Below are 26,787 nucleotides of genomic sequence, written 5' to 3'. Positions count from 1 at the left end.
TAATATCCCGAACCTACAAAGAACTCAAACAAATTTACAAGAAAAAAACAACCCCATCAAAAAGTGGGCAAAGGATATGAACAGACATTTCTCAAAAGAAGACATTCATACAGCCAACAGACACATGAAAAAATGCTCATCATCACTGGCCATCAGAGAAATGCAAATCAAAACCACAGTGAGATACCATCTCACACCAGTTAGAATGGCAATCATTAAAAAGTCAGGAAAGAACAGGTGTTGGAGAGGATGTGGAGCAATAGGAATGCTTTTACATTTTTGGTGGGATTGTAAACTAGTTCAACCATTATGGAAAACAATATGGCGATTCCTCAAGGATCTAGAACTAGAAGTACCATATGACCCAGCCATCCCATTACTGGGTATATACCCAAAGGATTATAAATCATGCTACTATAAAGACACATGCACACGTATGTTTATTGTGGCACTATTCACAATAGCAAAGACTTGGAATCAACCCAAATGTCCATCAGTGACAGACTGGATTAAGAAAATGTGGCACATATACACCATGGAATACTATGCAGCCATAAAAAAGGATGAGTTTGTGTCCTTTGTAGGGACATGGATGCAGCTGGAAACCATCATTCTTAGCAGACTATCACAAGAACAGAAAAACAAACACCGTATGTTCTCACTCATAGGTGGGAACTGAACAATGAGATCACTTGGACTCGGGAAGGGGAACATCACACACCGGGGCCTATCATGGGGAGGGGGGAGGGGGGAAGGATTGCACTGGGAGTTATACCTGATGTAAATGATGAGTTGATGGGTGCTGACGAGTTGATGGGTGCAGCACACCAACATGGCACAAGTATACATATGTAACAAACCTGCACGTTATGCACATGTACCCTAGAACTTAAAGTATAATAATAAAAAATAAATAAATAAAAAATAAAAAAACAGAATATCTTTAAAAATAAAGGAACTAATTATATACACGGATTGGACATCTCAATATTACAAAGTTCTCAGTTCTCCCTAAATTGGCCTATAAATTCAAGGTAATCCCAATCAAAAGCTTAGCAAATATTTTTGTGGAAACTGACAAGTTGATTCTGAAGCTTATATAGAAATTCAAAGAACCGGATGGGTGCGGTGGCTCATGCCAGCAATCCCAGCACTTTGGGAGGCCAAGGTGGGTGGATCACAAGGTCAGGAGTTCGAGATCAGCCTGGCCAACATGGTGAAACCCCATCTCTACCAAAAATACAAAAATTAGCTGGGCATGGTGGTGCGTGCCTGTAGTCCCAGCTACTCAGGAGGCTGAGGCAGAATCGCTTCAACCCAGGAGGCAGAGGCGGCAGTGTGCCGAGATCATGCACTGCACTCCAACCTGGCAACAGGTCTCAAAAAGAAAAAAAAAATTCAAAGAACTAAGAATGTTCTCATCATCATAAAATGAAGGCAAAAGGCCGGGAGTGGTGGCTTATGCCTGTCAATCACAGCACTTTGGGAGGCCGGGGCAGGAGAATCACTTGAACCTGGGAGGTGGAGGTTGCAGCGAGCCAAGGCTGTGCCACTGCATTCCAGCCTGGGCAATAGAGTTAGACTCTATCTCAAATAAATAAATAAATAAATAAAAATGGAAGCAATATTTTTAAAACTAAAAAAAAAATTTTTTTAAACCACCAAGAATGGCCAAGGCAGTCTTAGAGAAAAAAAAAATGTGTGAACTCACACTAATTGTGGTTGGCAGAATTCTAAGATGAGCCTCGATGACTTACATCTTTATATAATCTCCTCTCGTTAGTGTGGGAGAGATCTTGTGGCTCCAGTAAAGATTATATTACATTATATGGCAAATGGATTTTGCAGCTATAATTAAGATACCTTAATCAGTTTATTTTGAGTTGATCAAAAGAAAGATTGTCTTGCTGGGCCTTACCCAATCAGGCGAGTCCTTACAAAGAAGGTAAAGTGGCCGGTTGCGGTGGCTCACAACTGTAATCCCAGCGCCTTGGGAGGCCGAGGCAGGCAGATCACGAGGTCAGGGGTTCAAGACTAGCCTGACCAACATGGTGAAACCCCGTCTCTACTAAAAATACAAAAATTAGCTGGGCAGAGTGGCACGTGCCTGTAATCCCAGCTACTCAGGAGGCTGAGGCACGGGAATCGCTTGAACCTGCGAGGCGGAGGTTGCAGTGAGCAGAGATCGTGCCACTGCACTCCAGCCTGGGTGAGAGAGTGAGACTCTGTCTCAAAAAAGAAGGTAAAGTATCAGAGAAAAGTTCCTACTGGCCTCTAAGAAGAAGCAAACCATTATGGGTTCTCATTTATGGGAAATGAATTCTGCCACATATGTATGGTGGACTCTGAGCCTCCATTACGATTAAGTGTCTCAGGCAATATCTTGGTTGCAGCCTTATGCCTCAGCACAGGACCTAACTAACCCATTCCCAGACTCCTGATCCATAGAATCTGAGGTAATAAATTTGTGTTGTTTTGTGGCAAACTTTGTGGTAACTTATAATGAAGCATTAGAAAACTAACACACTAGTGCATATGAGAATTTATTATAGAGTAATTTAAGACAGTGTGGTATTGGTGACAGAATACATTGAAAGACCCATAGAAAAAAATTATGGTCTAGAAACAGACCTACAAACATGGATACCTGATATATTTTTAAAAGTTTCATAGCCGAGCAGTGAGAAAAAGGACAGTCTCAATAAGCTATGCTGATTGGGGAAAACTTGACTTCAATCCCACACAATATGTGAGAATCAATTCCAGATGAATTGCAGGTTAAAATATGATGAGTAAAAACAACAGAACTTCAAGAAGATAACATGAAACTATATTCACAAGCAAAGTTTTTTTTAAAGCAAGATACAAAAGCACTAACCATAAAGAAGAAGACTGAAATAAACTGGACCACATTAAGAATGTCGATTAATCAAAAGATACTATTAATGCAAAAAAAATGCAAATCAGAGAGAAGAAAATATTGACAACATATCCAACTTTTAAAGGGACTATACCCAGAATATATAAAATACTTCTAAAATCAATACAAGCAAGACAACCTAATAGAAAAATGGGGGAAAATATCTGAACAGTCATTTCACAAAAGACAACACTAACATGGCCAATAAACATGCTGAGAAGTGCTCACCCTAAATAGTCAACCATTGGCAAAGATTATTGGGAAGAGGATGTTCACATAGTCTCCGTATTCCACCCAACGATTATTAGTTTACAAAAAGGAAAAGAAAGTCTACTTTTCAAATGGAGATATTTGGTACCATTACAAATAGTGGTACAAACAGACCATATAAAAAGTACATAATAAACTGGCATAAGATAAATGTATATGCCAGGCGTGGTGGCTCACGCTTATAATCCTAGCACTTTGGGAGGCCGAGGCGGATGGGTCACGAGGTAAGGAGTTTGAGGACAGCCTGGCCAACACAGTAAAACCCTATCTCTACTAAAAATACAAAAATTAGCTGGGCATGGTGACATCAGCTATTTGGGAGGCTGAGGCACGAGAATCACTTGAACCCGGGAGGTGGAGTTTGCAGTAACCCGAGATCGTGCCACTGCATTCTAGCCTGGGCGACAGAGCTAGATTCATTCTCGAGAAAAAAAGAAAAAAAAAAGTATAATATGAATCTGATTGTGAGGAAAAATAAATCAGTCAAATACAGATGTGCAGGCAGTCTACAACAGTGCTTCTAAGCATGGTTGCATATCACCTAGGTATAGGAATAGTTAAAGAGCTCCAAATGATTCTGAAAAGCAGTTAAATTCAAGAATAACTGTTCAACAAGACTCCTGACCAGGACATATTTTAAATGTTCATTATGATGAAGGAATAAAAAAACATCATCTTTGATTGGCTCTTGGGCCCAGCAAAGCTACAGAGGACATTTTTGGGGAAAATGGAAATTTTGTTTTGTTTTTTGAGATGGTAGCTCACTCTGTCACTCAGGCTGGAGTGCAGTGGCACGATCATAGCTCACTGCAGCCTTGACCTCCCAGGTTCAAGTGATCCTTCTGCCTCAGCTTCTTGAGTAGCTGGGACTAAAGGTGTACACAGCCATGTCCAGCTAATTTTTAAAAATATTTTGTAACATGGGGTCCCATTATGTTACTCAGGGTGGTCTTGTACTCCTGGGCTCAAGCAATCCTCCCACCTTTGCCCCATAAAGTGTTGGGATTACAGGCATGAACCACTTTGTCTGGCCTGGAAAAATTACATATAGAGAGAGAAAATGTGGAAGAATACTTAAAACTGTTGAATCTAGGTAAACTGGTGTTTATTGTACTTATTTTTTTTTCTTTTCTTTTGAGACAGAATCTCAAAAAAAAAAAAAAAGGACAAACTGGGAATAAGTACCTGTAAATTACATGACAAAGAAAAGGCAAAGCTTTCCTAAAAATACAGAAGGAAAGGCTGGGCGCGGTGGCTCACACCTGTAATACCAGCGCTTTGGGAGGCCCAGACAGGCGGATCACCTGAGGTCAAGAGTTCGAGACCAGCCTGGTCAACATGGTGAACCCCTGTCTCCACTAAACATACAAAAATTGGCTGGGCACGGTGGCACACGCCTGTAATCCCAGCACTTTGGGAGGCTGAGGAGGGCGGATCATGAGGTCAGGAATTCAACACCATCCTGGCCAACATAGTGAAATCCCGTCTCTACTAAAAATACAAAAAAAATTAGCCAGGCGTGGTGACAGGCGCCTGTAGTCCCAGCTACTCAGGAGGCTGAGGCAGAAGAATCACTTGAACCCGGGAGGCAGAGGTTGCAGTGAGCCAAGATCGCGCCACCGCACTCCAGTCTGGGCGACAGAACAAGACTCCATCTGAAAAAAAAAAAAAAGATTACCCTTTAAAGTAAAAAAAAAATAAAATAAAATGTAAGTAAAAATTGCATTGAACCATTCACTCCTATCAGACTGGCAGAAACCCAAAAGAATAACACATACACTTAGTTTGGTTTGCTATAGGCATAAAAGCATACTCATATCCTGCTCGTGAGAATACAAAATAAGCAGCCACTGTGAAGTGAAATATGGTAGTATTAAGTTACATTATATATGTATGAATTTACCAGTGGACCTAGAAATCCCACTTCTAAGAATCTACCACAAAGACACATTAGCCAAAAATTGAAAAGATGGGGCCGGGCGCGGCGGCTCACACCTGTAATCCTAGCACTTTGGGAGGCCAAGGCAGGCGGATCGCCTGAGGTCAGGAGTTCAAGACCAGCCTAACCAATATGGTGAAACCCTATCTCTACTAAAAACACACAAAAAAGTTACCCAGGCACGGTGGTGGGCACCTGTAATGCCAGCTACTTGGGGGCCCGAGATAGGGAGTATCTCTTGAACCCAGGAGGTGGAAGTTACAGGGAGCTGAGATCATGCCATTGCACTCCTGCCTGGGCAACAGAGCGAAAATCCGTCTCCCCCCACCAAAAAAAAAAAAAAAAAAATTGAAAAGATGTAGGCACAAAGCTACAGCAGTATTTATATTTGCGAAAGACTAGACACAACCCAAATGTTGATTAGTAAACAATTGGTTGAACGTATGTTGTACATTCACACTACAGAGTGCGAAGCGACTGAAATAAGACATAAGGAAGACCTGCATATCCCACTGCAGAGTGAACTCCAGGTTCTATTATATGATCAAAGGAAGTCTGAGAAAATCAAGTATAATGTGGCAGCTTTTATATACAAAAGGAAAATATGTGTATCTACATACAGATGTACTTATATTAAAAATAACGATAAAAAGATAAGTCATAAAACAAAATGAATCATTCTTCATAAGGTGAAAAAAGGAACAAGGAATCAGATGGAGGGAAAGGGATGAATCCCAGACTGATCTCTGAATATACTTTGCTTTACAGATCTGTCTTTGCAAACATTTAAATATTTTTCATAATTATAAAAAATTATTCTCAAAATAAAACCCTAAAAACAAACAGCAATGAAACAAATAAATATAATTATATCTAAAGTTGATGCCATACCACTCAGAGAATTATTTCTGCTAAATTTAAAACAAAGGAATCTAATTGTATGTCACAATGGGGCTGTGCCCTAAGGACAAAAGAACTGCAAAATAAATCTTAAACTGGTTTCAAAAATATTTTGTTAACAATAATATTGGTATTGTTAGTTTGGTATATCATGTTTTACAGGATAAAGCAAATAATCATGTTAATGCCCTTTGGAATACAGATTTTCAAATTAAGAAAAAAGGCCAGGTACGGTGGCTCACAACTGTAACCCTGGCACTTTGGAAGGCCAAGGCAGGTGGATCATCTGAGGTCAGGAGTTGCAGACCAGCCTGGCCAACATGGTGAAACCCCTCTCCTCTGAAAATACAAAAATTGGCTGTAATCCTAGCACTTTGGGAGGCCGAGGCGGGAGCATCACTTGAGGTCAGGAGATTGAAACCAGCCTGGCCAACATGGTGAAACCCCATCTCTACTTCAAAAAAAGCAAAAAAAGAAAAAATTAGCCGGGCGTGGTGGTGGGCACCTGTAACCCCAGCTACTTGTGAGGCTGAGGCAGGACAATCACCTGAACTCAGGAGGCAGAGGTTGCAGTGAGCCAAGATAGCACCATTGTACTCAAGCCTGGGCAACAAGAGCGAAACTCCGTCTTAGGGGGAAAAAAAAAGTAGCAGGGCGTGGTGGTGGGCGCCTGTAATCCCAGCTACTCAGGAGGCTGAGGCAGCAGAATTGCTTGAACCCAGGAGGCGGAGGTTGCTGTGAGCCAAGATGGCGCCACTGCACTCCAGGCTGGGTGACAGAGTGAGACTCCACCTCAGTAATAATAATAATAATAATAAGCCGGGCACAGTGGCTCACGCCTGTAATCCTAGCACTTTCGGAGACCGAGGCAGGCAGATCACCTGAGGTCGGCAGTTCAAGACCAGCCTCACCAACATGGAGAAACCCCATCTCTACTAAAAATACAAAATTAGCTGGGCATGGTGGCGCATGCCTATAATCCCAGCTACTCAGGAGGCTGAGGTAGGAGAATCGCTTGAACCAGGGAGGCGGAGGTTGCAGTGAGCAGAGATTGTGCGATTGCACTCCAGCCTGGGCAATAAGAGCGAAACTCTTTCTCAAAAAAAAAAAGAAAAATAACACAAAGATTACTATACACAATTTCAAATTTAGAAATTAGTAAGAAATACAGAACCAAATCAATAGAAAAGTATGTAAGGGATATGAACAAAAGAAAACTGAAAGGCTCAACCCTACAATCAGAGAAATTCAAATCAAAACAATGAGGTTTTCTTTATCTACCAGATTGACCATAATTTTAAAATATGACTATATCGATTGCTAGGAAGAAGATAAAGAAAATGGTACTCTCATAAACGGCTGTGGTATGGTAACTTGGTAGACAAACTGGTAGCACCAAGTAACTCTGGAAATCCTTTCTCGCTCTGTTGCCCAGGCTAGAGTGCAGTGGCTTGATCACAACTCACCGCAGCCTTGAACTCCTGGGCTCAAGCAGTCCTCTTGCCTCAGACTCCTCATTAGCTGGGACTAGAAGCATGCACCACCATGCCCAGGTAATTAAATTTTTTTTTTTTTTTGTAGAGACAGGGTCTCCCTATGTTACCCAGGCTGCTCAAAAACTCCTGGGCTCAAGCAATCCTCCCACTTTGGCCTCTCAAAGTGCTGGGATTACAGGTGTGAGCCACTGTGCCCAGTCTGGAAATCCTTTCTCTTTATGCAGACAAAGTAAAGAATGTTTACTGAAGTATTACACACAATAAGGAAAAATGGAAATGACCTAAATGCCTTTCAATGAAAAAATGGATAAAATGCAGTATGGTCTCAGAATATATGGAATAAAAAGGAATAAACTAATCAACTTGGATAGATCTTCAGTGCAATATTAATTTTTTTTACTAGCTGCAGTAACATATATACCAATTGAGGTGGGCTATATAATTCTAAAAATCATATAAACAAAAATGTATACTCTTCCATGATACAAACATACATCTCCATGTACTTATACAAAGAGAGTAAGAAGCCAATGCATGTATGTAAATAGGATGGAACAGGGAGTCACAGATCAAAACCCAGATGTGGTGGGCTGAACAATGGCCCCACAGATATCCACGTCCTAATCCCTGGAACTTGTGACTATGACCGTAAATGGCAAAAAGGACTTTGCAGATGTGATTATGAAACTTGAAAAGTGGAGACTGTCCTGGATTATCCAAGTGGGCCATAAATGTAATCACATGTCTTTATAGGGAGTCAGAGGGACATCTGACTACAGATGAGAAGGCATTTTACAGGCAAAGGCTGACTGAAGTCATCACATGCTTTGAAAATCGAAGAAGGGGCCATGATAACCTGATATAAGCAAGGAAAAGGATCCCCCTTCACAGTCTCCAGAAGGTACCAGTCCCACCACCACCTTGATTTTAGTCGTATAAGACTAATTTCAGCCTCCTGATTTCCAGAACTCTAAGATAATGAATGTGTGGTTTACACTACCACATTAGTGATAATTTGCTACATTCAGGAATAGGAAACCAATACATGGGGGATATGTTATTTACCATGAAGTTGAAAAGATTCCTTGAATGAGATGTCATTAGAAGGAAGGTAAGAGAAGAGGGTGGTGTGGTGCCACAGGAACCAGCAGCAAAGGCTGTGCAGAAAACAGGCAGTAGGGTCAGGTGCTGCAGAAAGGTCAACTAACTCAAAACCTGCAAAATACTGGTGACAGACCACAGTCTGGGAAAATGGCAGAGAGGGGAACTCCCAGGGCCCATCCCTCCACAGAAATACGGGAAAAAAATGTCAGAGCAGCTTTATTAGAATTCTGGAATATAGACAAAGGTTTACAGCAACTAAGCAAATCTTAATCAGAAGAATGGCAGCTGAAACCTGGCAGGAAAGATCTACGTTGTTTTAACTCACCTTCGCCCCATTCCCCTCACAAGCTCTATGAGTTTGCTAGTGCTGTCATAATAAAGTACCACAGACTGGGCAGCTTGAATGACAGAAATGTATTTTCTCACAGTCTGGAGGCTAGAAGTCCAAAGTCAAGGTGTCAGGAGGGCTGCTTCCTTCTGAAAGCTCTGAAGGAAAGATCTGTTCTAGGATTCTCTCCTTGGCTTGCAAACAGTCACCTTCCTTATGTCTTTACATGGTCTTCCTTCTGTATGTCTCTCCGTGTCCAAATTTCCCTTTGAAAAGGACACCAATTGATATGGTTTTAATTTGTGTCCCCACACAAATCTCCTGTCAAACTGTAATCCCCAATGCTGAAAGAAGGGGCTGGTGGGAGATGACTGGATCATGAAGGCGGATTTCCCGCTTGCTGTTCTCATGATAGTGAGTTCTCACAAGATCTGGCTGTTTTTAAAAGTATGTAGTACCTCCCCCTTCACTCTCTTCTTCCTGCTCTGGCCATGCAAGAAGTGCCTCTTTCCTCTTTGCCTTCCTCCATGGTTTTAAGTTTCCTGAGGCCTCCCCAGCCATGTTACCCATACAATCTGCAGAACCATGAGCCAATTAAATCTCTTTTCTTTATAAATTACCCATTTTCAGGTGTTTCTTTACAGCAGTGTGAAAATGGACTAATTAATACACCAGTCATATTAGATGAGGGCCCACCCTCATGACTTCACTTTAACTTTATTATCTCTGTAAAGAATCTATCTCCAAATAAGGCAACATTCTGAGGTACTGTGGGTGGAGACTGCAATGAATGAAATTTGCAGGAGACACAATTCAACCCATAACACTGACTCAGTAACAGTCTTTAAGATGAAATCCTGTATTCCTGGTGTGAGTTCCCAGTGCTTGAAGGAGCAGAATAGAGCTGGTTCTCAAACAACTGGGGTTGTCTGTTTTGCTCTGTCTGGTGGTGGCCGAAAGAGTAACGAACAGTGCTAAGAACTCTCAGACAGAGAAATGACTATGTAGCAGGCACCTATTGAAATCCTTTAAAGGTAAATCGTTTAAAGGCCAGCTGTGGCCTTTGGGGCAAAGGATATCAATTGGGGTCAACAACAGATACATAAAAATAAGCCTGGGTGGAAGAGTGAGATGCTTTTGGGCTTTGGAAAAGCTTCCATATACTCCTGGGAATCCCGATGATGACACATATATCTAGGACAAGGCCCATGTTCAGAAAAGACCTGAGAAGGCCCTAATCTTTCACCTCTGTTAAGTGGTAAAACTATCTCTACTTGTAGATGACACGGTCTTATGAACAGAAGATCCTTGAGAATCCATAAAGAAACCATTAGAGCTAATAAAGAAATTCAAGGTCCACGCGGTGGCTCGCACCTGTAATCCCAGAACGCTGGGAGGCAGAGGTGGGTAGATCACGAGGTCAAGAGATAGAGACCATCCCAGCCAACATGGTGAAACCCTGTGTCTACTAAAAATACAAAAATTAGTTGGGAGTGGTGGTGCACATCGGTAGTCCCAGCTACTCCAGAGGCTAAGGCAGGAGAATCACTTGAACCCAAAAGGTGGAGGTTGCAGTGAGCCGAGATTGCGCCACTGCACTCCAGCCTGGTGAAAGAGCAAGAGTCCATCTCAAAAAAAAAAAAAAAAAAAAGAAAAAAGAAAAAAAAGAAATTCAATAAGCTGTAAGACCAAGATTAACACTGAAAAATTAGCTGTCTTTCTATGCAATTAACAATCCAAGAAGTAAATTTTAAAAATAATTTATAATTTAAAAATAATAATTCTAATTACAATAGTATCAAAAGAATACTTAGGAATAGATTTAACCAAGGAGGTCTAAGACTTACATACTAAAAACCATAAAACTTTTGCTGAAAGAAATTAAAGACCTAAATAAAGGGAAAGATAGTCCTTGTTCATGAATAGAATACTTAATATGGTTAAGAAGGCAATACTTCCCAAAGTGTTCTACAGATTCGATACAAAATCAAATAACCTTTTTTGCAAAAACGGACATGACCATCAAACTCATGGAACTGCAAGAGACCCTGAAGAGCCAAAACAATCTTGACAAAGATAAACAAATCAGGACTCACACTTTATGGCTTCAAGACTTCTACAAAGCTACAGTAAACAAAACAGTATGGAACTGGCACAAAGACAGACATACAGATCAATTGAATGGAATTAAGAGTCCAAAAAGAAACGCATACATCTATGGTCAACTGATTCTCAACAGAGGTGCCAAGACAATACAATGGGAGAAAGAATAGTTTTTTCAAAATTGGTGTTGGGATAACTGGATATCCACAGGCAAATAAATGTGAAGTTGGACCACTTCCTTACACTATAAACAAAAATTAATTCAAAATAGGTCAAAGTCCTAAATGTAAGTGCTAAAACCATAACACTCTTAGGAGAAAATATAGAAGTAAACCTCATGACCTTAGGTTTGGCAATGGATCCTTAGATATGACATCAAAAGTGTGCAACAAAAGAAAATATAGATTAACCAGACTCCATCAAAATTAAAACCTTTTATGAATTAAAGGATACTATCAAGAAAATGAAAAGAAAACTCATAGAATAAAATATTTGAAAATCATATATCTAATAAGGGTCTAGTACACGAAAGTACTCTTACAATAAACCCAATTTAAAAATGGACAAAGGACTTGAATAGACACTTCTGCAAAAGAGATATACAAATGGCCAAAAAGCACATGAAAAGGTACTCAAATGCATTAGTCACTAGGAAAAAGCGAATCAAAGCCACAATGAGATACCACTTTACAAACACTAGAATGGCTATAATTTAAAAAATAAACAATAACAGATGTTGTCAAGGATGTGCAGAAACTGTCATCCTCAAACACTGTTGGTGGAAATGTAAAATTATGCAGTGCTATGAAAAAGTTTGGTGATTCCTCAGTAAAAGACAAAATATATGATCCAGCAATTCCAATTCTAGGTATATATCCAGAAAACTGAAAACGGGTGTTCAAACAAAAATTTATACACATATATTCATAAATGTACTATTCACAATAGCTATTAGGTATAAACAACCCAAAAATCCATCAAATGATGAATAAACAAAATGAGGTGCATCAACGTAAGAGATTATTCAGCAATAAAAAGGAATGAGGCCAGATACATGCCATAACACAGATGAACTTTGAAAATATTATACTAGGTGAAAGACAGATATATTGGCTAGGCATAGTGGCTCATTCCCGTAATCCCACCACTTTGGGAGGCGAAGGTGGGAGGACTTCTTGAGCCCAGGAGTTCAAGGTTACAGAGAGCAATGATTGACCCACTGCACTCCAGTCTGCCCTGTCTCTATTTAAAAAAAAAAAAAAAAAAAGCTAAACCCATAGTGTATGATTACTTTTATATAAAATATACAGAACAGGCAAGTCCATAGAGACAGAAAGTATATTAGTGGTTGCAAGGGAGTGCACTCAGGGGTGAATGGAAAGTGACTCTAAGGCGTATAGGTTTCCTTTTGGAATGATGAAAAGCTCTGGAACTAAATAGTGATGATAGTTGCATAACATTGGGACTATGCTAAATGCCACTGAATTGTGCACTTTAAATTGTTAATTTTATGTTATGTATATTTTACCACAATAAACAAATATATCATTAGTGATGTTCACAGATCAAATTCCAACAAATGGTAGGAAATAATCCATTCTGCATGAAGCATGGGTTGAAAATTTGATTAAGTGCAGAAACATTTGCCAGAAAATAATCTCTTAACTGAATATTCTACAGATGAAGCAAGACTAAGATTTTTGGAAAGTTATTTTAAAGACATACAGTCAATTTATTCTCTATATGTTTTAAGTTTTATCCAGAAAAAAACAAAAAACAAGCCTATCTGAAAGCGATTTACATGGGCTCTAGTAATGTGGTCCCTAAAAAACTTCATTAACTCAGTGTTGCTCAGTACCTTGTTTTTTGCATTCACTAAAGAATAATTACAGGTATTTATTTCATGGTTGCCACCAGAAGGCTGTCCATCACTGCATAAAAAGCAAAAAAAAAGGCGGCACGGTGGCTCACACCTGTAATCCCAGCACTTTGGGAGGCCGAGGTGAACGGATCACGAGGTCAGGAGCTCAAGACCAGCCTGGCCAACATGGTAAAACCCCATCTCTACTAAAAATACAAAAAATTAGCCAGGCATTGTGGCACTCACCTGTAGTCCCAGCTACTCAGGAGGCTGAGGCAGGAGAATCGTTTGAACCCTGGAGGCGGAGGTTGCAGCGAGCCATGATCGCGCCACTGCACTCCAGCCTGGGTGACAGAGCGAGACTCTGTCTCAAAAAACAGGAAAAAAAAAAAAGAGCAGAAAAATATTTTTTTTTCAGCTTCCAGTATCAGGCTTCACATATGTACCAAAAGGAACCAGGTAGCTTCATTCTCATCAGCAGTGAAAGCCATTAACAGATCATCTCTCTTTGCCATAGTTACCAGGAAGGTCAGAAATATTTGCAACTCAAATCTGATAACTAACTCCACATGACATGTGTGTGTATATACATCAATATATACACACACATATATACACACATATATACAGATATCAATACCTCTGTATGTGTATATACATTGCATACATATACACAAATACATACAGATACGTGTATATATACACATATATACATACAGTTATGTGTATATATACACATATACATACACATATATGTGACATATATAAGCCAACTTTGCCCTTCTGATCTACTGTTCCAATGCTATTTATTGGCCTATAGACCTGAACCCTAGCATCATCGCCTGCAATCTTGTTAAAAATGAAAATTCTCGGGCCCTGTTCTGTTTTAACAAACTTTCCAGGTTACTTTTATGCACTAAAGTTTGAGAATCATTGTGTTAACCCTGTTTATTTGAAGTTCATTGTATCTATTTCGACTTTTCCAATTTAAGTGTAAGAGTCAACCTGCTAAGATCCACTGTAAAACAAAGTACAGAATTACTTCATCAACTCACATAGGATTTCTTCATTTTCTGCTGATCCTGGAAAAATGTAGAAATCTCTGAAGATTTACCTGGGATTAAAAAAAAAAAATGAAGCAAGTCACTAGAAATATGAAATGTTTTGGATCTGCCTACTTAAAAAACTGCAAGCATCACCAGCAGGGGGTCGGCGGTAAAACGTCTCTCTGTGGGAGAACATCGCTTTCAACCTGGAAAAGAGGCAGGAAGAAACCCATGAAGATGCATCCATGTGTGTCTATTGGTGACAGTTATATGATCACATGGAGCTTGGATGTGTCCTTTTTTTTTACTGAGTGGATATAACTGTTTTCAGCTGATTTTTAAAAACATATGTACCATTTTGTGTTCTTAAATAAAACAATTATAACAAAAATGATTAAACAAATTACAACACACTAAATGAAGTAAAGCTATGTCAGCCTTCATCAGAAGTTTCATCGAACATAGATTTCTTTTTCCTCATTTTACTCCTTAAGTTAAAAGAACTCACCCAAAGCTATGAAAAAAGGATTGGAGGCACTTTTAAGATAAGGTCACTTAAGCTGTTTTTCTACAGTATATGTAGTTTCTCAAAAGGCTGCCTTTTAAAGATGTCTGTTTTAACAGTGATAATGTGATTAGCACTGGCCTGGGTGTCAGGAGACTCAACGTCTACTCTCAGCTCTGCCACTAACACAAAGCCAGGGAAATTCACTTACACTCTCAGGTCAATTTTTCCCAACCTCGATCAAGACAAACAGAAAACCTTTCTAGTACTACTGTTGTACAATATCAGAAGAAAGGAATTCATCAGCCTATCTTTTGATGCCAGATTCATGGAGTGCAAAGATCTTGGGATCTGGGAAGAGGGAGTGAAATAACAGTGGAGGCTACACTGGGATTGGTGAAGATGGCATTTACTCAGCTCTAGCTCTAAAACCACTTTACCCACAGCATGTCTCCCAAACCCTTCCAGTGAAGCTATATTTCCTGCATGGCCTAACCCCTCCTTCATTCTTCTAAGTCCATTTTCCTACTCTCTTTTGAAATCTGGTGCAGACCTTCCCTGTGGCGTGGCTTCTGATGTGGCAACATCATCCAAATCTTACTTATTCTGAGCATTGTATGCAAAACTAGTATCTGCTCCTTTCTGGGAGCTAGTGCCTCTGCTCAGAAACTCCGATTTGGAGTGGTTCTTTTCCACGTGGATCTTGTTCCTCAAGATGTCTTATTTCACAAGAGGTGCTTTGTTCCAAGGAAGATAAGAAATGCACCTAAAGGACAAATTCATGTTAACTTAAATCCTCACTCAAGGCCACAGTTTAACTCTGAATTTTCCTGTTCCATAGACTCTCAGATGAGACCTTCAATAAACACAAAACAAAGTTACTGAGAACATAGACCAGTCTGGACTGCGCAGACCCAACTCGGGAATACGCTGTCTGTCCCAAGGGCTCCGAAGACACATTCGGGGAAATCAGTTCTGAAAAACAGAACTGCTACGTGGTAAGAGTCAACCCTTCAAATTATTTCTGCTAACTGCTGCGAAGGATGCAACGCTGGCTTTTATAAGCAGGACAGTAAATCAGACCACGGCATCTAGAGAAAGAAATGTCTGAGTTCATCCTCTAGCGTGTTTACCTGCTACCTAGCTGTGTGACTCTAGGCATAACACTTTCCTCTCGGTCTCCTTTCCTTATTTGTTAGAGCAGGAGTTATACTGACCTGAGAACGAGGTTATGAGCATAAACTACTAAGAAACATGTTTCCATTAACAGCAGCCGCTGTGACTGACTGCGGGCACAGTCACCACGTTCCCGAATCCTCCGCACAACCCCCTGAGGAGGTATTAATTCCCCGGTTTCACACGTGAGGAAATCAAGTCTCACCTTGATTTCACTCATCTCTCTCACTGGACAGTTCTTTCACACCCGGTGCCGCCTGGCACCAAGGCTCCCCCGACCCCTCCCGCGGCCGCCTGGTCCACACTGCCCGCTCCGCCAGGAGTAGGACACTCGGACCCCGCGGCCTCCCGCATCCCCGGGTTCCCGCGCCCCCGCGTTCCCCACGCCTGACCTCCGACCCCTCCCTCGACCATGCCGCCCCCACCCCGCCGTTCCTCCCGGGCTCAGGCGCAGGCGCTGGTGTTCCCACCGCCGGGCGCCCACCGCCTCCTGCCTGCCCTGCCACCCGCTGCCCAAGCTGCGCAGCACTTCCCATCCCGCCGGCTCGCCCGCCGCTCCCAATCCAAGCCGTACCTGAGCGGCGGATAGACTTGGGGGTTTGGGGTCTGTCTCCCACTTGAAGCCGAAGAATCTTCCCAGAAGGAACGCCTACGCCATTTCCACCTGCACAGAAGGAGCCTCAGAGACCTGTCCCATGAGCATGCGCGCTGAGCCCAAGAACTTGCGACTCAGTTTCCCAGAAGCCTGCTGGTCCACGACCTTAGGGAAAGTCGGAACCTTCCCAGCCAGCGTGCGGAAGGAAGCGAAGAGGTACATCAGTGTGAATTACGAATAAGAATGAGAAAGTTAATTTGAAGACTAGAAAATTAAAATACTAGTAATAAAATAAAAAGTGTTAAAAAGTAAACAATAAAAGAGAAATTATTTGGGCGATGGGTACACTAGAAGCCCAAACCCCACCAGTTCGCAACATATTTGTGTAACAAACTTGCACATGTACCCCTGAATAGAAAAATAAATATTGAAAAACAAAAACAACATAAAAGGAAAAATCATAGCATGTCTCTCAGCAGTGAAAAATGTAAGCAAGTTGGCGCTTCAAATGTCAAATAAAAATAAATCCAGAGGTAGGTAAGAAGAAACTCTTTGAAAAGTCTATTGCCCCTTGTTGTGGTGGCTCATGCTTGTAACCCCAGCACTTTGGAAGGCAGAGAGGGGAGAATCTCTTGAGCTCAGGAGCTGGAGACTGCAGTGAGCTATGATAACGTCACTGCACGTCAGCCTGGGAGAGAGTGAGACCCTGATTCAAAAAAAAAAAAAAAAAAAAAAAAAAGAAAAAGAAAAAAGGAAATTCTGCAATATGTGACAAATGGATGAATTATAAGGCCATTATGATGTATTATAAGTGAAATAAGCTAATCACAGAAAGGCAAATATTGCATGATTTCATTTATATGATGTATCTATGATGTATCTAAAGTAGTCAAATTCATAGAAACAAAGAGCTGAATGGTGGTTGCCAGGGTCAAGGGAGTGGGGAACATGGGGAGTTACTAATCAACAAGCATAAAGTGTCAGTGAAGCAAGATTAATAAGCCCTAAAGATTTGCTATACAACATAATATCTGCGTTCAACAACAATGTATTGTACACAGATAAATTGCTAAGAGTAGATTTCATGTTAAATGTCCTTACCACAGAAAAAATTTTAAAAACTCAACAATTAGGAAACAACCCAATTGTATTAGTCTGTTCTCACATTGCTATAAAGAAATCCCTGAGACTGGGTAATTTTAAAGAAAAGAGGTTTAATTAGCTCATGGTTCCACAGGCTGTACAGGAATTATGATGCTGGCATCTAGCTCAGCCTCTGGGGAGACCTCAGGAAACTTCTAATCATGGCAGAAGGCAAACAGGGAGCAAGCACTTTACATGGCTGGAATAGGAGCAAGAGAGAGAAGGGCAGGTGCCACACACTTTTAAATGATCAGATCTCATGAGAACTCAGTATCACAAGAACAGTATGGGGGTAGGTTGCTAAATCATTCGTGAAAAACCCACCTCATGATCCAATCAACTCCCAAAGGCCCCACTTTCAACATTCGGGGTTACAATTCAACAGCAGCTTTGGTGGGGACACAGATCCAAACCATATTCCCAGTCAAAAGTATATTGCGAAAAATTAAAGAAATGCAGATATTTAAAATATCACATAATATACCATGACATCTAAGACTGGAAAACATTTTAAAACTTATATGAAAAGCTTAATTTAAATACTGGGAAATATTCAAGCTTGATGCAGATGTGGGAAAAAATGTTTACTTCTATCAAATTGTATTAAGTTGTATAAACTTTCTAAAAGCTTCTTTGTATCATACTTCAACATGAGAATTTTCTTTAGCAATCTTACAGTTAAAATAATCCCAATAATATAATTGTCAAGTGATTCTATACATTAGTCAGTTGTCAGAGAAAAGGCTGACATAATTGTGAAGGCTTCCTTGGTCCAAAAATCTGCAGCGTAGGCCAGCAGGGAAGAGTTGCAGTCTGAGTCACAATGCAGTCCACTGGCAGAATCCTCTCTTGCTCAGGGGAGGTCAGTCTTTGTTAATCTTTTCTATTCAAAGTTCACCAATTTAAAAGTTAATTTTATCCAAAAACACCTTCACAGAAACATCCAGAGTAATGTTGATCAAATATCTGAACACTGTGGTCTAACCAAATTAACACATAAAATTAACCATCACATATACCTTGCAAATGAGTTCATAACAACAAACAATTGAAAGCAATGTGAAGATAAAGTAGATCACCATTAAAAGTACGGATGTGGATGTACTAACTCACAGGTGGGGGTGGTTTCCACAGCATGTTTTAAAATCAAAATTGTAAGTTCAAACAAGAATATGTAAGGCAGGCCGGGCGTGGTGGCTCACGCCTGTAATCCTAGCACTTTGGGAGGCCAAGGCAGGCATCACAAGGTCAGGAGTTCAAGACTAGACTGGCCAACATGGTGAAACCCTGTCTCTACTAAAAATACAAAAATTAGCCAGGCATTGTGGCATGCGCCTGTAATCCCAGCTACCTGGGAGGCTGAGGCAAGAAAATTGCTTGAACCTGGGAGGTAGAGGTTGCAGTGAGCCAAGATCACGCCATTCCACTCCAGCCTGGGTGACAGAGTGAGACTCTGTCTCAAAAAAAAAAAAAAAAAAAAAAAGAGACTAGCTGTGGTGGCTCACACCTGTAATCCCAGCACTTTGGGAGGCTGAGGCAGGAGGATTACCTGAAGTCAGGAGTTCGAGAGCACCCTGGCCAATATGGTGAAACCCATCTCTACTAATAATAGAAAAAAGGCCAGGCACCGTGGCTCACGCCTGTAATCTTAGCACTTTGAGAGGCCAAGGCGGGTAGATCACGAGGTCAGGAGTTCAAGACCAGCCTGTCCAGGATGATGAAACTCCCGTCTCTGCTAAAAATACAAAAAGTAGCTGGGCATGGTGGCACGCATCTGTAATCCCAGCTGCTTGGGAAGCTGAGGCAGGAGAATCACTGGAACCCGGAAGCAGAGGTTGCAGTAAGCTGAGATCACGCAACTGCACTCCAGCTTGGGTGACAGAGCGAGACTCCATCTCAAAAAAAAAAAAAAAAAAAAAATGCCCTAGATATAACACAGCAGACATGCATAGAAAGACTCTGAAAGGTAGAGGTTGGGTGCAGTGGCTCAGACCTGTAATCACAGCACTTTGTGAGGCCAAGGCCAGCCTGGGAAACATGGCAGAACCCAGTCTCTACCAAAAAATACAAAATAAGTCTGGCATGGTGGTGCCTGCCTGTAGTCTCAGCTACTCAGGAGGCTGAGGTGGGAGGATGGTTTGAGCCCAGGAGGCAGAGGTTGCAGTGAGCCAAGATCATATCGCTGCACTCCAGCCTGGGTGATAGAGCCAGACCTTGTCTCACAAAACAAAACAAAACAAACTGACAGAAAGAAGAAGGCAGTCTGCCCAGGGACCTTGTGTCTTCAGCAATATGATGAATTCCATGGGTTTTCTTATTGCCTCCCAAATATCATAGAGCACTACAGAAGCCTCCAAAAGACAGGAAAAAATAAATAAATTAATAAAGGTCCTAAAGAGCCTTTTCCTCTAGCCAAAGGACCAGAAAAAGAGTAGCCTAACAGAACCCACCCACTCCCCTGCCCTGTGGAAGCCGGTGGTGGTGCTCTGATTTCCCCACTAATCCTCCATTCCCTTCCTGGTAGAAGCAGGCAATGCTCCAAGTTCCCCTGCTGGGTGATATTGGCAACCCAAGCAGGGAGCTGATCTTCTATCCCTACTTATCAAGAAGCAGAAGGTGCTCCAGCTGACCTCCTGGAATAGTGTTAATGGACTGATCCAGGAACTAATCTTCCAAATCTCACCTCGTGGAAGCAGGCAGTGTTTTGATTCCCTTGCCAAGATAATGACAAAGGGCTAGAGTGCCAAGCTAAGCCTCCATCCCCACCTGGCATCAGTGAGACCAAACAAGATAGTGCAAGTCAGTGCTCCACTTTTTTTCTACCCCTCGTGTCAGTAGGACCTGGGGGGAGCTAAAGCTGTGTAGCCACCTTTGCTGTCTGAAGAATTAGAACCTACATAGCCACCTTGTCCTCTGCAGAATGTGGACATCATCAAGGCTTACTGCTTTTGCCATCTGGTACAGTACTTAATGCTTGAGGTGAACCTATGTAGTCACCTTGCCATCTGAAGAATTAGAACCTATATAACCACCTTGCCATCTGCAAAATGTGAACACCATCAAGGTTTACTGCTGGGCCCATCTGAACAGTAGCTGGAGTGACTGAGGACCAGTGCACGGGAATGTGGTGCAGGGCAGCAAATGCTGAGGTGCTGTGGGTGCCCTCTGGACACCTGGTCCTAAAGGTCCTAGATTAGAGAGACAGTCTCAGAGATTTCTCAAATGCCTTCCCAGTCTTTCTCCCCCTGCCTTAGTGACTAGCACCTGGCTCCTTTCCATCAGTACCAATCTTCTTAGCAAATGGTCATTTGGCCACACCCTTCGTTGGCCCTCCTAAAGATGCCTTTGGATTCTTTACATGGCCAGGCTGCAAATTTTCCAAATCTTTCTACTCTGCTTTTTCCTTCTTTTTAATTATAAATTTTGTCTCTAAATCATTTCTGTATTCTTGCATCTTACTATGTGCTGTTAGGGAGGCTGAGGTGGGTGGATCACGAGGTCAGGAGATCAAGACCATCCTGGCTAACACAGCAAAAACCCATCTGCACTAAAAATACAAAAAAATTAGCCAGTTGTAGTGGCAGGCACCTGTAGTCCCAGCTACTCGGGAGGTTGGGTCAGGAGAATGGCTGAACCCAGGAGGCAGAGATCGCACCACTGCAATCCAGCCTGGGCAACAGAGCGAGACTCCGTCTCAAAAAAAACAACAACAAAGTAGCCATGCAGCTTAGGCTGGGTGTGATGGCTCATGCCTGTAATCCCAGCACTTTGGGAGGCCAAGGTGGGCTGATCACCTGAAGTCGGGAGTTCAAGGCCAGTCTGACCAACATGGTAAAACACCGTCTCTACTAAAAATACAAAAATTAGCCAGACATGGTGGTTCACACCTGTAATCCCGGCTACTTGGTAGGCTGAGGCAGGAGAATCGCTTGAACCCAGGAGGCGGAGGTTGCAGTGAGCTGATATCACACCACTGCACTGCAGCCTGGGGGACAGAACAAGACTCCATGTCAAAAAAAAAAAAAAGTATCCATGAAGCTCCTTTGAGATTTTGCTTCGAAATTTTAAGTTCAGGAGTTTGAGAGCAGCCTGGCCAGCCTGGCCAACATGGTGAAACCCCGTTTCTACTAAAAGTACAAAAAATTAGCCAGGCATGGTGGCGGTTGCCTGTAATCCCAGCTACTCGGGAAGCTGAGGGAGGAGAATCACTTGAACACGGGAGGTGGAGGTTGCAGTGAGCCGATATTGTGCCACTGTATTCCAGCCTGGACAACAAGAGCAAAACTCCGTCTCTAGAAAAAAAAGAAATTTCTTCCACCAGATGTCCTAGTTCATTACTTTACAATTCTGCCTTTCATAAAGACCTTAAGCACAAACACAATTCAGTCAAAATCTTTGCCACTTTGTAACAGGATAGCCTTTGTTTCAGTTTCTAATAAGGTATTCTTCATTACTCTCTGATACCTCATCATAAAGGCCTTTACCATCCATATTTCTTTTCTTTTCTTTTTTTCTTTTTTGAGACGGAGTCTGGCTCTGTGGCCCAGGCTGGAGTGCAGTGGCGCAATCACTGCTCACTGCAAGCTCTGCCTCCCGGGTTCACACCATTCTCCTGCCTCAGCCTCCCGAGTAGCTGGGACTACAGGCACCCACCACCGCGCCCGGCTAATTTTTTGTATTTTTTAGTAGAGACGGGGTTTCACCGTGTTACCCAGGATGTTCTCAATCTCCTGACCTCGTGATCTGCCTGCCTTGGCCTCCCAAAGTGCTGGGATCACAACCATCCATATTTCTAACAGCATTCTGGTCATGACCATTTAAGTAATTTCTAGGAAGACTCAGACTTTCCCTGTAGCTATTCTTGTATTCTGTGCCCTCACAAGAATTACCCTTAATGTTCATTTCATAGCAATATAGAATCTTCTAACCTCTCTCCCAATTCTTCTGTCGTCTACCCACTACCCACTTCCAAAGTTGCTTCCACATTTACTGGTATTTGTTATAACAACTGACTCTCTAGCACCACTATTCTGTCTTAGTCCATTTCATACTTCTCTAACATAATACCACAGACTTGGCGTATTGGACTGTTCTTACATTGCAATAAACAAATACCCAAGACTAGATAATTTATAAGAAAAGAGATTTAATTGGCTCATGGTTCTGCAGGCTTTACAGGAAGCATAGGACCTGCATCTGCTTCTAAGGAAACCTCAGGAAACTTATAATCATTGGAAAAGGTGAAGTGGGAATAGGCATGTCACATGGTGAAAGCAGGAGCAAAAGAGAGAGAGTTGAGGGAGAGGTACCACACACACTTACACAGCCGGATCTCATGAGAGTTCACCCATTATTGCAAGAACAGCACCAAGCCATAAGAGGTCCGCCCCCATGACCCCAACACATCCCACCAGGACCCACCTCCAACAATGGGGATTATATTTCAATGTGAGATTTGGGTGGGGACAAATATCCGAACTACATCACTGGGTAATTTATAATGAACAGCAGTTTATGTGGCTCATGGTTCCGGATACTGAGAAGTCCAAGATCAAGGGGCCACATCTTGTGAGGGCCTTCTTGCTGTGTCACAACATGGCAGAATAAGCATATGGTGAGACAGGAAATGAGGCTGAACTCATCTTTTTAAAAGGAACCTACTACCAAGTTAAGGGTCTTAATCCAGTCATGAGGGCTCTGCCTCTAATTACCTTTAATGTGTCCCACCTCTCAATACTGTTGCATTGGAGATAAAGGTTCCAACACATGAAGTTTGGAGAACATATCCAAACCATAGCACATAGATCAATGGAATGAATAGAAAGCACAGGAATAAACCCGCACAAATGTGGTCATTTGATTTTTGACACAGGTGCAAAGACAATTCAGTAGAGAAAGGATAGTCTTTTTAACAAATGGTACTGGAACATTTAAGCATACATATGCAGTCTGGGTGCAGTGGCTCATGCCTGTAATCCCAGCACTTTGGGAGGCCAAGGCAGGTGGATCACGAGGTCAGGGGTTCAAGACGAGCCTCGCCAACATGGTGAAACCCCGTCTCTACTAAAAATACAAAACTTAGCTGGGTGTGGTGGCGGGCGCCTGTAATTCCAGCTACTCCAAAGGCTGAGGCAGGAGAATCGCTTAAACCCGGGAGGCAGAGGTTGCAGTGAGCCAAGATCATGCTACTGCACTCCAGCCTGGGTGACAAGAGTGAAACTCTGTCTCGGGGGGTAAAAAAGAAGAAAAGAAAAGAAAAATACATATGCAAAGAAACAAGCAAACAAGAATATTGACTTATATTTCAATGTCATAAAAAATTATCTCAAAATGAATTATAGGCTTAAATACACTTAAAATTCTACAACTTACAGATGTATACGTAGGAGAAAGTCTTTGTGGCCTTGATTAGGCAAAGAGTTTTTAAATTTTACACAAACATCACAATTTATAAAAGAAAAAAATGATAAATTAGACTTTATTAAAATTGAAACTTCTTGCTCTGTGAGAAGATACTGTGTAGGGAAAAAAAGAGAAAGAAGGTTGGGTACGGTGGCTCACACCTGTAATCCCAGCACTTTGGGAGGCTGAGGTGGGTGGATCACCTGAGGTCAGGAGTTTGAGACCAGCCTGGCCAACATGGTGAAACCCTGTCTCTACTAAAAGTACAAAAATTAGCTGGGCATGGTGACAAGTGCCTGTAATCCCAGCTACTCAGGAGGCTGAGGCAGGAGAACAGCTTGAACCTGGGAAGCAGAGGTTTGCAGTGGGCTGAGATTGCGCCACTGCACTCTAGCCTGGGTGATAAGAGTAAGACTCCATCTCAACAACAACAACAACAACAACAACAACAACAACAACAAAAAGAATGCAACCATTTGTCTTTCACCTACCTTTGACCTGGAAGCACCCTCCCTGCTTCCAGTTGTCCTGCTTTTGCCGCCTTTTTGGACGGAACCAATGTTCATTTTACATATGTTGATTGATGTCTCATGTTTCCCTAAAATGTATAAAAGCAAGCTGTGCTCTGACCATCTTGGGCACATGTCAGGACCTTCTGAGGCTATGTCACAGGCCTGCGTCCTCAACCTTGGCAAAACAAACTTTCTTTTTTTTTTTGAGACAGAGTGTCAGGCTGGTCTTTAACTGCTGACCTCATGATCCATCCGCCTTGGCTTCCCAAAGTGCTGGGATTACAGGCGTGAGCCACAGCACCCAGCCGCAAAACAAACTTTCTAAATTAACTGAGACCTGTCTCAAGTTTTCATAGTTCACACAGGAAATCACCATTTGGAACACCACAGTAATAATGGTTGCAGCCAAGATCCACCAATGATAACTAAAATCAGTGGAAAAGCAGAAATAGGGTATTTACATAGTCTCAAAGAATCTCTCCCTGAATTTACTAATCAGTGTGGTAATTTAAAAATGTAACCACAAATTTAAAATGGAGCTTATTTCCTTTCCAACTGAGTGTGGGCTGGACATACAGACCCACTTACACATACAGACTGGAAACGGAAAAATAGGGAGAATCCTATCCGACACCAGCTTAACCAAGTGTTAAAAGACAAATTTTAGAAAATTAAGTTTAGCCGAGTTCATTTCAGCAAAGAAAGATTCTTGAATCAGACAATACTCAGAACTAGAAGAGGTTCAGAGAACTCTATAAAGTGGGCAGGGAATATTTGTAGATAGAAAACAAGCTAGGTTTTGTTTGTTTACATACCAAGGTAGGTTGCGATTCCTTACATCGGCCCTAAAGGTAGGGAGGCAGCCTCAGTACAAATTTAAATTAATTTAATACTTGTAATCATGGTCAATCAACCAGTAAAAAGTCATGTTGATATCATGCCATCTGATATCACACTATGGGAAAGCCACATACTGTTTGTGGGGTGCTTCCTAAAAATTCACAACCTCAATCTAATCAGGAGAATGTTACCACCTAACTGGGTTATTCTTGGCTGCTGCCTAGAAAAAAGCCAATAAACTGAGAACGATAAGATTGCAGCACAAAAAGAATTTAATAATTGCAGGGTGGCCAAGCAAGTAGGATAAGAGACAATTCTCACATCTACCTTCCTGAGAATTTGGAGGCTACAGCTTTTCAAGGATGAAAAACTTTGAACCTCTCTAGCCTTCTGCCCACCAGGAGGCTAGAGAATGGGGAATGCTGATTGCGCGGGTCAGGGATGAAATCACAGTGGTGTTAACTGTCTTCTTGGGCTGAATCAGTTCCTGAAGGGGGTCACAGGATCAGCTGAGTCCATTTTTTGCTGTGGGTTACTGGTCCCAGTGGCACCAGTTGGTCCATCAGAATGTAAAGTCTGAAAAATATTTCAAATACTAGTTTTAAGTTTTACAATAGTGACATTATCTATAGGGACAATTGGAGATGTTATAAATCTTGTGACCACTGGCTATGTGACTCTGGAGTAGTAAGCAGTCACAAAAAGGCAGGTTATAAAGCAATAACTGGTTAGGTTTATGCCTACATCTTACAGAATTCAGGTCCCTATCATAATTCTAAACTTGTGGACTTCCACTAGTTTTACAAAGGTGTTTTTTGTCCCCAAACAAGGAGGGGGTTAGTTTCAGGAACGGATCATTATCATTCTTGTTTTAAAGTTAAACTATAGGCTGGGTGTGGTGGCTCATTCCTGTAATCCCAGCACTTTGGGAAGCCAAGGTAGGAGGACTGAAGTCAAGAGAGCATGCTTTCGTCTCCACATCAAGGTCATGAAAGACAAGGTAAGAGCAAGAAACTATTATAAATTGGCCAAGGCTAAGACATGACAAGTAAATGTACTGTGATATTGAGAGACAGGACTAGCTGGATTTCCTAGGCCAAGAATCCCTAAGCCTAGCTGGGAAGGTGACCACATCCCCCTTTAAACATGGGGCTTGCAACTTAGCTCACACCTGACCAATCAGGTAGTAAAGAGAGCTCACTAAAATGCTAATTACGCAAAAACAGGAGGTAAAGAAATAGTCAATCATCTATTGCCTGAGAGAACAGCAGGAGGGACAATAAGCCAGATATAAATCCAGGCATTCCAGCCCACAAGGGCTACCCTCTTTGGGTCCCCTCCTTTTGTATGGGAGCTGTTTTCACTCTATTAAATATTGCAACTGCACTCTCTTCTGGTACGTGTTTGTTATGGCTCCAACTGAGCTTCATCCATCACTGCTGTTTGCCGCCTTTGCAGACCCACCCGCTTTCTTCCATCCCTCTGGATCCAGCAGGGTGTTGGCTGTGCTCCTGATCCAGTGAAGCGCCCACTGCCGCTCCCGAGTTGGGCTAAAGGCAGGTCATCTGCTGTGCTCCTGATCCAGCGAGGCGCCCACTGCTGCTCCAGTCTGGCTAAAGGTTTGCCATTGTTTCTGCACAGCTAAGT

At 41.9% G+C, this 26,787-nt stretch overlaps 1 protein-coding gene across 11 annotated transcripts in view; it reads right to left on the bottom strand.

Moving 5' to 3' along the window:
* Positions 1–16,334, bottom strand: part of LOC711616 (uncharacterized) — a 38,943-nt gene extending 22,609 nt beyond the window's left edge. For 3 of the 11 annotated variants that reach the window (XM_028826235.2, XM_077946264.1, XM_077946265.1), the window contains exons 1-3: positions 16,223–16,334; positions 13,977–14,035; positions 4,376–4,845 (exon numbers count right to left, since the gene is read on the bottom strand). The gene's annotated coding sequence lies outside the window, so the exon portion shown is untranslated. Of the gene's footprint in view, positions 1–4,375; positions 4,846–8,590; positions 9,224–13,976; positions 14,036–16,222 lie in introns of all 11 variants that reach the window. The other 8 variants (XM_028826228.2, XM_028826229.2, XM_015146863.3 and 5 more) reach the window with 4 other exon arrangements.
* Between the last annotated feature and the right edge of the window lie 10,453 nt (positions 16,335–26,787).

Source organism: Macaca mulatta, chromosome 9 (genome assembly GCF_049350105.2).
Source record: "Macaca mulatta isolate MMU2019108-1 chromosome 9, T2T-MMU8v2.0, whole genome shotgun sequence".
NCBI lineage: Eukaryota > Metazoa > Chordata > Mammalia > Primates > Cercopithecidae > Macaca > Macaca mulatta.
Note: the sequence above shows the minus strand (reverse complement) of the source record. Positions and strands in the feature narration are given on the sequence as shown.